The 12199-nt window shown below is 41.3% G+C and overlaps 1 protein-coding gene across 4 annotated transcripts in view; it reads left to right on the plus strand.

The window, feature by feature from the left end:
• Nucleotides 1–3344: 3344 nt before the first annotated feature.
• The window catches only part of NCOA6 (nuclear receptor coactivator 6), a 55208-nt gene continuing 46353 nt past the window's right edge, over nt 3345–12199 (plus strand). The window contains exon 1 of one of the 4 annotated variants that reach the window (XM_078393233.1): nt 3345–3402. The gene's annotated coding sequence lies outside the window, so the exon portion shown is untranslated. Of the gene's footprint in view, nt 3403–3466; nt 3603–4786; nt 6015–6260; nt 6421–12199 lie in introns of those variants that run through there. The other 3 variants (XM_072997007.2, XM_078393232.1, XM_078393231.1) reach the window with 3 other exon arrangements.

The following is a 12199-nucleotide window of genomic DNA, read 5'->3' on the forward strand; positions in this document are numbered from 1 at the left end:
CACTGTTGAATTCCAAATCCGAACTCCTAATCTGAATTTTGGTGCTACTGCACATACTTAATACTTTGCTTTCAAGTGGCAGAAGTACTAGGGAACTACTTAAGGTGGCAGAGTAGTATGAGGTTATATTTTATACAAAAAACAGTTACTAGGGTTCTTTTACTATTGGTCAATGAATCATTCTAAGGACATGGAATAGAATTAAGAACAGAATGGATGGGACCAGATGTGTTTTTCCCTGTTTGGGCCTTTCCCCACTAACATATGCAAAGTAGAGCTTAATTAAATGTCTGTCATTTCAAGAGTAAACCTGGTGAAACAGCTTTCCTGCCTACAAGTACAGATCAGTTATATGCACAGTATTTAAAGTTTAAGTACTCACTTATCTCCAATTACTCATTGGAAATGCTAGATGAAGAAGCTGGTGACCACATGGAGAAAGTTGCTGGGTTGCATCTGTTCTGGAGGCTAGAAATTCTCTGTCCTTGTTTTAGTGCAGAGATGTCAACTGTCTGTAGATAAGACTCTTAAGTGGCTTTGTGGATTTTCCAATAGTTTTACTGATTCAGTGGTAATCTGAGAGTACTTATGAATTCTTTATTCAACACAGAATAAATGTGGCAGAATGATAACTGCTATATCAAGGGATATAGTTATTTTGGCTTAGACTACACAAACATGCAAGGATTTAATAATCCATCTGAACAGACTAGCAGAATACAACAATAATGTATTTATGTATGTTCATCGTCGTTTAGTCATTTAGTTGTGTCCGACTCTTCGTGACCCCACGGACCAGAGCACACCAGGCCCTCCTATCTTCCACTGCCTCCCGGAGTAGTGTCAAATTCATGTTGGTTGCTTTGATGACACTGTCCAACCATCTCATCCTCTGTCGTTCCCTTCTCCTCTTGCCTTCACACTTTCCTAACATCAAGGTCTTTTCCAAGGAGTCTTCTCTTCTCATGAAGTATTGGAGCCTCAGCTTCAGGATCTGATTAATGTATGTTAATATTAGTTAAAACCTTCTGATGGTAAAGCTATTTAACAGTGGAATGGACTGTCTTGAAAAGTGAGAGATTGTCCATTGGATGTTTTTAAACAGAGGTGGGCTGCCCATCTGTCAGGGGTCTTAGCTGCAGATCCCTGCTTTTATTTATTTATTTTATTTATTTATTTAATTTATATGCTGCCCACACTACCCAAAGGTCTCTGGGTGGCTTACAGCATTTAAAATACAATAAAGATATGTAACAATTAAAATACAATTAATATATATATAAAATTGCCATCGGACCCACAGCTAATAATATTTTGCAGGGGTTGGACCATTAGACAATCCTTGGGGTCTGTTCCAACACTATCTGTAATATTGTGCAACCTATATCCTCCAAACCACTCAAGAGACCAGACATGGCATGATCCCTTATACTGTATTATTGCTACAATACTGCATGAAGTAGGTTAGATTGCACAGTAGCTACCTGCTTAAATGCAAGGGTTAGGTGATACCTTTATTGACCCACTTTAAAAAAATTAGGTATTACTTAATTCTTGCATTTGTGTAATCCTGAACTACACATCCTTTTCCTAGTTCTGTACTTACTTAAAGTCACTCATAGAACATATTTGGTGTGCAAATATTTGAACCCAGTCCTCTATGACTACTTCTCTAGGTGTCTGATTCTGTAAGGCAACAGGGTCATGCTGCTGTCCACAAAACAAGCAAACACTGAACAACAGCTTTGAATTGAATAAAGCTTTATCATGAGTTATGCAAGTATGGAAACTAGGAAGTTATGTGACATTTCCAAGATTATATTATAGTGGTATGCAGAAATAAAGTGGGTTTCAGAGGACAAGCGTTAACAGGACCAGATCAGCCCAGATCCATTTAATTCTGTATCCCATGTTAAATGGTAGTCTAAGCAGAGGTTGACTTAATTGGGGGGAAATGATACATGGAAATTCATGCTTCCTTACAGTATGTTATATATACTGTATAAGGTTGGGAGCCATCAACCCAATGCCATGTCTCTGACACAGCAACAACATAGAGGTTTAGAGAGATACTGATCCTGTGCAAATTTACTTGGAAGAGAATCACAGGAAGTTCCTAGGGTTCTGCATCAAGTTAATTGAAAGTTATGGCAAATTTGGTCAGATCCCCAGGGTATGTGAAATATTTATCAGGGGGTTGTATCAGTGAATTTCCATATCCAAAGTGGGATTTGAAACCAAGTCTCTTGGATTCCAGGCTGACACTCTATCCACTACATTCTCTGTCTTTGTGGGATTACTCTCAGAGAAATGAATGGATATGCTGTCTTTGTTCAAACTCAGTTCCTCTCCCTCAGGAGTGTGCAACTGGACTTCCTGGTTGCTGCTCTTTTACAGCTATTATAATAGCATGCACAGGCAGCGGTAAAGGTTGATGGGACATTGCAGTCAAAGAAAATCTGAGGTAGATTAGTCCATTTTTTGTGTTGCCTCTCCCTGTCAACCGTAGACCTCAGAACTTCAGCTCTAACTGTATCAGTTCTGTTATTCTTATTTTGCGAAGTGCCTTATCCACGGATGGCACTTACAATATAGTATAACAATATTATAACAATGTCTTATCAGACTGCATCCACAGAGAAACTTCACAAAAAGGGCTTTATTTTTTAGGTGGGTATAGACACAAATCAAATCCCCACTGGGATTTATCATGTGAATCAGTGGTGTGAGGTCCTGGAAGGTACTTCGTAGGTGTGACTCTGGAAACCTGGACGATTTGAAGAGATCATCATACGTCCTCAAGATAGTTTAAGACTTATGATGACCCCTTTCAGGCAGAGAATATCCAAAACCATTCCCTTCTTTTGGGGGCGTCCTGTGAGTGTGACTCTTCTCTTCAGGAGGCACAACGGGGAAATCGGATTCCCATTCTTTGGATCAGCAACCAGATGGTACTTAAACCTCAGAACTATCCAAGAGGGACTCTCTCGGAATAAAATCTCGCCTCAGTCCTTTATACGAATTTATGTGGAAAAGGAATAGATGGCCCTAGCTTGCGTGCGTGGGAGAGGAGAAAGCTCTTTTGAGAGGTGAGAAGGAAACCAAGCTTCTTCGCAAAGAGAGATAATTTTAACCCATCTCTTCAAGAACAAAACAAGACGTCCCTTCCCTTCTTCCCTTCCGCCCCTCCGGGTCTCCCTCCCTGAGGGAAAACCGAAGGCGCGGGAGAGGGAGAGAGAGAGAGAGAGAAGAAGAAGGAATAGGAAAGCACCGCGAGACCGCGCGCCGCGGCCGAGGCCGCCGTTTCCAAACCGGAGGCGCGTCCCCGGCAAAAGGCGACGCGCGCAGCCGAGCTGTCACGTGACCCCTCCCCCGGAGGTGGAGCCGCGGCCGGGCTTGAGGGTCAGTGTCCTGGAGTTGCGGACCTGCCCTGTCCTCCTCCTCCTCCTCCTTCTACCCGCCCGCCCCATCCTCAACCCCACTCCGTCTCTCCCTTTCCCGCTCGGGCGCCCGGTGGAAGGGCGCGGGGGTTGGGGGGGGCGGCCGGTGCTTTCTGGGCGGCCGGGAGCAGGCGCCTTGAGCGGGAGCAGCAGCGCCACCAGGTGAGCGCGCCCGCGCCGCTCGGGTTTGTGTGTGTGTGCGTGTGTATCTCTCTCTCTCTCTCTCTGTGTGTGTGTCTGTGTGTAGATACGAGGCGGGGCCCGGCCCGGCGGGTGGGTTTCCCTGGTTGGGGTGGGAAGCTGAGTGGGGCGCTTGCCACCCCGGCAGCATGCGGGAGAACTGGGCCCGGCTCTGGGAGGGGCCGGCGTGACAGCCGTTGAAAGAGACGGGTGGCGGCGGCGGCGACGACTCCCCGGGCCTTGTCAGAGCCGCCCGGGACAAGAGGAAGAAGGGTGGTCGGGCGCATGGGCCTTGCTGTGGCTGCGCCGACGAAGGATGGGGCAGTGCCTTGGGAATCCCAGCCGGAGAACCCTGCCCAGGGTTGGGGCCCTAAGGCTGAGAGGGGTTGTTTTGGCGCCCTGGGAGGCCTGGCAAATGGGGAGGGTGTCGGGAAGTGCAAGGTCTTTGGGACGAGGAAGACCGTGTTTCCTTTAAAAGGAGCGGGTAGGCTTACTCTAGGCTGAGGGGTGGGGGTGTCCTCACATTTGAGCCTGGCTGTGGACTCTTTCGCCCCCCCCCTTCTGCTGGACACCTTTTATTCTGAGAGGACGGGTCTAGGATGGAAGACAGAAGGTCTCTAGGACAAAACAGAATGGCTGACCCTTTCCCACAATGCCTAATAGCTTGGCCAGTGTTGTTGTGTATAAAGCATTGCTCAGGTTGACCCAGGAAAGAGTGGTTTTGCCAGAATTGATTTGACTTGTACTTTGGGGGCATGGTAGTAGACATGGAGTGGACATGTGGGAAGAAGCTGAGGTTGGCACTGAAGCCCCAAAAGGCTAGCTAGCTTCCCAATGTTGGGGGGCTTAACCCACCACCACCACCGGTAATTCTTTTGTTTCTGAATCCCATGTCAAAGAATCTGCCATCTACATTTAGATGAAGTCCATCCCTTCTCAGTTTTCTTCAAATGGTATGCATGGTCAGGCCTAATGCTTGTTTTCAAGCTGTGGAGAGCACCCCTGAGTAATTTATAGTGTCAGACTTCTTTCCTCTAAATAATTCACCTGTACATATGGGATTTGTAGATAGACAAAGACAGATGTGATATTAGTGTTGTTTTGCTTGTTGATACTAAGGAATATTTATAAAGCCACTGTGTTCTTGGCTTGATATGTAGGCAAATTTATTCAAGTAGGTGCTTGTGTCACATATAGTTGCTCTGTTGATTTGAATCTTGCACATATCAGCTTTAGTGCCCCGCTTGATTATTGCTTACACTTGATGCTCTAGGAAGAGGCCTGTATCCTAAGAAGTCTCTTAACATCTGCCAGAGTAGAAAGCAGTTAGTATACTGGCAAATATTGGTGGTAACATTAATTTTTAAGATTGTTCTCATCAATTAATTATCCTAGAGGAACACTAGGAACTTCTATTGTTCCATGGCTGCACTGTTGTCAACATTAGGGAAAATATAACCCTGAGAGTTAGTTGAGAAAAGATGTTGTTTGCTGCTTCATAAAATTCAACAAACAGCATATTTTAATTCCTTGTCTAACATGTCTGTTTGAAGTCACAAAATTAGCAGCACTGCATATTGTAGATATACATTCAGGATATAGGGAAGTCACTATTGCCCTTTTGACTTATTAAGTTAATGTGACTATTTTCTGAAATGTCATTGAAATAACATAGTTTTAAAACTTCAGATTCAATCCCATGGAATATCTGTAAATACTTTTCAGAGAAGTAATTGTGTTGGTCTATATCAACATGTATTAGAAAAATGAAAATGAAAATCTTGTGGTACCTTTAAGACTGCTACATTTATTTGGGTGTAAATGTTGTTACATTGGGTTCTTAAGGCACATTAACCTATTTTTTTAAAAAAGCTACCACAGGATTTTTTGTTTGTTATTTATAAATATGTTTGAATAGTGCAACTTGCAAATGACCTGGTGGTCAGTATTTGAGGGTTAGGATATTCCTTAGGAGGGTCTGAGGTTTAACTGATGATGCATCTATTATAACTTCATTAAATGTTTAATGAGCAAAGGGAATTCTGGTTTTGAATTTTGTTTGGAGAAGAGTTTGATGTATTCTGTTTCCTTTAAAGAAATGACATTAGATGGTCAAACAAACTCTTTGAATTAGCTGGAGCGTAAAGACTGGTTTAGTGTGAGAATTCGAGATCAGCAAAAAGTAGGTTCTCAAAGGTATAACAACTCTGTTGTTTGCTATGGTTTGTGTTCATAATTATCTAGGGTTGTGGGCAAATAGGCTGTTGACCATGTTCAGTTAGTGTGAATGTATGAAGTTCTTAGATTTTCATGAAATTACACAAAAGTGAAGAAGAGACTGAACTGTTTGTGTAGGTGTCAGGGAATTTAACCATCTTGTTCTTTAATAACCAGGTATGTTTTAATATGAGTAGTATAAATGGTATTTGTAACTCTATATTATGTCCCTGAAGGAATTTCTCTCTTCCCAGAGTGAGTTGTTTAGCTATATGCAAGAAGACTAAATCTTGGCCAAGTCATCACTTGTGTGTTAACGTTGGTTAAAAAAACAAAGGGCAGAATCTTTTTGAGGAAATCCAAAGTATAATGCCCCACCAGTAGGTACTATTCCATGTGATTTCTGGATTGCAGTTGTGAGAAGCAGAGTTCACAATGTTGAAAGCGATAGGATTTTCATGTGTTCAAGGAGTAATTAATATTTCTTTGCACAATCTCAGAAAAAGAACAGCCATGTCCACAGGGAATTTTTGTGTGTGCAATAAAAAGAAACATTCTGCCCATAATGGAAGATTTGTTCATGGTAATTAATGGAGAAATATAACTTGTTTTTATTGTAATAATCTAACATTTTGCTTTTTTTAAAAAAAAAAATTGAGAAATTAATGTCACACTTCTATGAAAAGTCAGAATGTCACTTAATCTAAAACTGATGGCTAATTGTGGAATCTTCTTTAAGCTTTTCTATGTTACAGTGTATCACAGAAGTGAGTACACCTCCTCACATTTCATAAATATTTTAGTATATGTTTTCATGTGACAACACTGAAGAAATGACACTTGGCTACAATGTAAAGCAGTGAGTATACATCTTGTATAACAGTGTAAATGTGCTTTCCCCTCAAAATAACGCAACACACTGCCATTAATGTCTAAATCGCTTGCATAACATCTACCAGCTCTGTGATTTTTTTATTGGAGGAGTGGTAGAGGACTCCAGTGGCAATCTGTGAGGCTCTGTGCCCAAGAGGGTTCAGGCAGTGCTAGAAAATAATGGTGGCCACACAAAATATTGACCCTTTGTGCCCTATGTGGACATTGTCACTTAGGGGTGTATTCACTTTTGGTGCCAGCGGTTTAGACATTAATGGCTGTGTGTTGCATTGTAGACAAGTGTCATTTCTTCAGTGTTACCACATGAAAACATATATTAAAGTATTTATGAAACATGAGGGGGTGTACTCACTTCTGTGATACACTATATGTATAGATTTCAATAAAAGAGGGAAGGTATGTGTGGTAGGATTTCTTGCATTATTTGATAAGTTTTTGTTGAATTTATATCTGCCTTCTCAGTGGTAGAAATCAAGGCAATGGGATAATAACCAGGCCCAAGGCTGTTTAGGTTTTATTGTGTACCTGTAGACAATATTCTGTATGGAAAATACTCTTGAAGAACGTTTGTGTGTGAAGTAGAACCTATTCAAAACCTGCCTTAGTTTTTTTTACAGAGAAAAACAGGGTAAAATATTTTAAATAAGTGAAATAAATACATATTTGATTTTATTGTACAAAGAGACAGAAACTAGGAACATAAGAGGAAGTGCAAGAATATGTCATTGGCTATATGAGAACAGGATTAGATTTGATAAAAATGATGCAGTGAAATAGGTATTGGTTTCTTACAGAGTAGATAAATGAAGACTGAAAATTAAAATAGGCTTCGGTATTGTTATGTTTATTCACATTAACTTTATATTACTTTCTATACTTTTTCACTAAAGTTTACTTAGTGGAAATGATAAAAAGGATAACCAAGTCATGTGAATTCGTTGAATGATCGTGTATAAAATGATATGAATAGAGCATTGAGTTTAATGTTACAATTTAGATACAGTGTTAACATAGCACAGAGTCTAATTTTAAACTCTAAATGCTCCTGGAGATTTGGTTTGAAAATTGGTATTCTTTCATGAAGAACAGGGAATAGTAAGTAACATGGAGAAAAATACTGATGTTGCTAACAGTGTTAATGGAACATACCCATGTAGTAATCCACCTGGAAAGGAAGGCAACATTGACATCCTGGATGTCAGTGAACTAAAATGGATGGGAATGGGTGAATTCAATTCACACAACTATCATATCTACTATTGTGGGCAAGAATCCCATAGAAGAAATGGAATAGCCCTCACAGTCAGCAAAAGAGTGGGAAAAGCTGTACTGGGATACAATCTCAAAAATGATAGAATGATTTAAATACAAATCCATGGTAGACCTTTCAACATCACCGTAATCCAAGTTTATGCACTAACCACCGATGCTGAAGAGGCTGAAATTGACCAATTCTATGAAGTTTTACAACACTTTCTAGAACTGACAACAAAGAAAGATGTTCTTCTCATTATAGGGGAGTGGAATGCTAAAGTAGGGAGTCAAGGGATAAAAGGAACAACAGGTAAATTTGGCTTTGGAGTTCAAAACGAAGCAGGGCTAAGGCTAATAGAGTTTTGTCAAGAGAACAAACTGGTCATCACAAACACTCTATTCCAACAACACAAGAGGCGACTCTACACATGGGCATCACCAGATGGGCAATACCGAAATCAGATTGATTATATTCTCTGTAGCCAAAGATGGAGAAGCTCTATACAGTCAGCAAAAACAAGATCTAGAGCTGATTGTGGCTCTGATCATCAGATACTTATAACAAAAGTCAAGCTAAAACTGAAGAAAGTAGGAAAACCACTGGGCTAGTCAGATATAATCTAAACCAAATCCCTTATGAATACACAGTGGAAGAGAAGAACAGATTTAAGGAACTAGATTTGGTAGACAGATGCCTGAAGAACTATGGATGGAGGCTCGTAACGTTGTACAGGAGGCAGCAACAAAAACCATCCCAAAGAAAAGGAAATGCAAGAAAGCAAAGTGGCTGTCCAACGAGGCCTTACGAATAGCAGAGGAAGAGAAGGGAAACCAAATGCAAGGGAGATAGGGAAAGTTACAGAAAATTGAATGCTGACTTCCAAAGAATAGCAAGGAGAGACAAGGGGGCCTTCTTAAATGAACATTGCAAAGATATAGAGGACAATAATAGGGAAAATCCAGAGATGTGTAAAAGAAAATTGGAGATATTAAAGGAATATTTTCTGCAAAGATGGACATGATAAAGGACAAAAATGGGAGGGACCTCACAGAAGCAGAAGACATCAAGAAGAGGTGGCAAGAATACACAGAGGAATTGTACCAGAAAGATCTGGATGTCCCGGACAACCCATATAGTGTGGTTGCTGACCTTGAGCCAGACATCCTGGAGAGTGAAGTCAAGTGGGTCTTAGAAAACATGGCTGACAACAAGGCCAGTGGAGGTGATGGCATTCCAGTGCAACTATTTAAAATCTTAAAAGATGATGCTGTTAAGGTGCTACACTCACTAGGCCAGCAAGTCTGGAAAACTCAGCAGTCTACATCCCAATCCCAAGAAGGGCAGTGCCAAAGAATGCTCCAACTACCATACTATTGCACTCATTTCACATGCTAGCAAGGTTATGCTCTAAATCCTCCAAGGTAGGCTTCAGCAGTATGTGGACCAAGAACTCCCAGAAGTACAAGCTGGATTTCGAAGGAGCAGAGGAACTAGAGACCATATTGCTAACATGCATTGGATTATGGAGAAAGCCATAGTGTTTCAGAAAAAAACATCTACTTCTACTTCATTGACTCTGCAAAAGCCTTTGACTGTGTGGACCACAGCAAACTATGGCAAGTTCTTAAAGAAATGGGACTGCCTGACCACCTTGTCTATCTCCTGAGAAATCTATATGTGGGACAGGAAGCAACAGTTAGAACTGGATATGAAACAACTGATTGGAAAAAAATTGGGAAAGGAGTATGACAAGGGCTGTATATTTTCCCCCGGCGTATTGAACTTATATGCAGAATACATCAAGCAAAAGGCTGGACTGGTGGAATCTCAAGCCGGAATTAAGATTGCCGGAAGAAATATCAACAACCTTCGATATGCAAATGATACCACTCTGATGGCAGAAAGTGAGGAGGAACTAAAGAACCTTGTAATGAGGGTGAAAGAGGAGAGTGCAAAAAACAGTCTGAAGCTCAACATAAAAAAACTAAGATCATGTCCATGGGCCCCATCACCTCCTGGCAAATGGAAGGGGAAGACATGGAGGCAGTGACAGATTTTATTCTCTTGGGCTCCATGATCACTGCAGATGGTGACAGCAACCACGAAATTAAAAGACACCTGCTTCTTGGGAGGAAAGCAATGAGAAACCTCGACAGCATCTTAAAAAGCAGAGACGTCACCTTGCCAACAAAGGTCCGAATAGTCAAAGCTATGGTTTTTCCAATAGCGATATATGGAAGTGAGAGCTGGACCATAAAGGCTGACCGCCGAAGAACTGACGCTTTTGAATTGTGCTGCTGGAGGAGACTCTTGAGAGTCCCCTGGACTGCAAGGAGAACAAACCTATCCATTTTGAAGGAAATCAACCCTGAGTGCTCACTGGAAGGACTGATCCTGAAGCTGAGGCTCCAATACTTTGGCCATCTCACAAGAAACGAAGACTCCCTGGTAAAGACCCTGATGTTGGGAAAATGTGAGGGCAAGAGAAGAAGGGGACGACAGAGGACGAGATGGATGGACAGTGTCATTGAAACTACCAACATGAATTTGACCCAACTCTGGGAAGCAGTGAAGACAGGAGGGCCTGGCGTGCTCTAGTCCATGGGGTTATGAAGAGTCGGACACAACTTAACGACAAAACAATAACAACAAATGATAGAACTTTTCAAAGGACATTAATTCATAGGCTAGTTATAATTTGGAAATGATTTGTTGGGACGTAATAACACTTGCACTCCATGAGAGGTAGCCTTCACTAGTGGTAGACTTCTTCCTGCTGCTGAGATTTTTGTGAACAAAAGTAAGCCTCCATAGGATTGTAGAACCCTGCATGAGAGAAAGAACTGAATATAGCTTGCTCCCTTCAGCAACACTGATCCTCTTGAGAGCTCACTGGAAAAATCTACTTTTGCCTATGCTAGCTCTGGGGTTGTTGTCTAATGTTTGAGGTAAGAAAACTGGTATAACTCAGTGGGTTTGAGGGCCTAGCTGCATTTGAATCCCTGCAGTGCCTCCTGGATTAGGACCAGCCAAGATCATGAAAAGTATATGTCACTACGGGCACATAGCACAGTTTAGAGCACAGCCAGGAGTGACTGGTAAACCACTTCTGAGTACTGTAGACCAGTGCTCCTCAACCTTGTGCCTCCAGATGTTCTTGGACTACAACTCCCAGAAGCCTTCACCACCACTCTGCTGGCCAGGATTTCTGGGAGTCGAAGTCCAAGAATATCTGGAGGCCCAAGGTTGGGGACCACTGCTGTAGACCTAGTAAACCCTGGGAGCTTACCATAAATCGGAAGTAACTTGGCAATGCATCATAATCATTATTGTTATTTTTAATGTCTGAAGAGCTCTGTTGATCATCTTTTTTCTGATTTGTTGCACTTTTTTGTAATTCTTGTTCAATTTATGAGCCCCTCCATGTTGCATTTCTCCATCTTCTATTGTGAAACAACAAATGTTCCTTCTTGCTTCAATGTCTAAAGGGTTCATCCTTTTCTTACCATTATGCATATTATTTTCATTCTCCAATTATCCTGTCTCTTATTAATTCAGTTTGTTCCTAGTATGGGTCCTCTTCTCCCTTGTCTTTGTATTTTACTCTGTAACAAAAATATGCTCTGAATTCCCACCACATACTAATCACTCACGGTGGCTTTCCCTGTCTATAGAAACAAGGTATTTGCCAGTGCTGCCTTTTGTTACATCAACTTCAAGGTTATAGTCCTTAGATACAACATTGTTCATCTTTTTTCTAATAATTAGCTCTCCCTCCTCCAATTCTCTGCATACATAGTTGTTATTGGTGCATATTGTTTCCTTCTTCCAAATGCCACTGTCATTTTTCTGCATTTTGTTTGTGGGAAGTATTTACTGCTACCTAACTGGCTCCTTAAATCCTTCCTCTAGTATTTTTTTCTACAAAATCTTTCTTGTGAACCCATAGCCTTGTCTAATGTGTTTTTATCTGCTGGGTTTGCAGGTCAGTGAGAAGTGTTTCATAAGAACAAAAGGCCTAAATAAAACATGATTCTGTTTGTATTAAAAAGGAAAGGGAGATTCACATTGGTTTGTTTTTCATTCTTGATTGCAACTTGTATCCTGTATGAAGAGCTCTCTAACCTTTAGCAATGCTGCTGTGTTATGGCTGCGATTGCTGCATGGTATTTTTACCATAACTGGGTGAATGACAAGGCAAATGTAAGAGCAC

Source organism: Pogona vitticeps, chromosome 4, assembly GCF_051106095.1.
Source record: "Pogona vitticeps strain Pit_001003342236 chromosome 4, PviZW2.1, whole genome shotgun sequence".
Taxonomy (NCBI): Eukaryota; Metazoa; Chordata; class Lepidosauria; order Squamata; family Agamidae; genus Pogona; species Pogona vitticeps.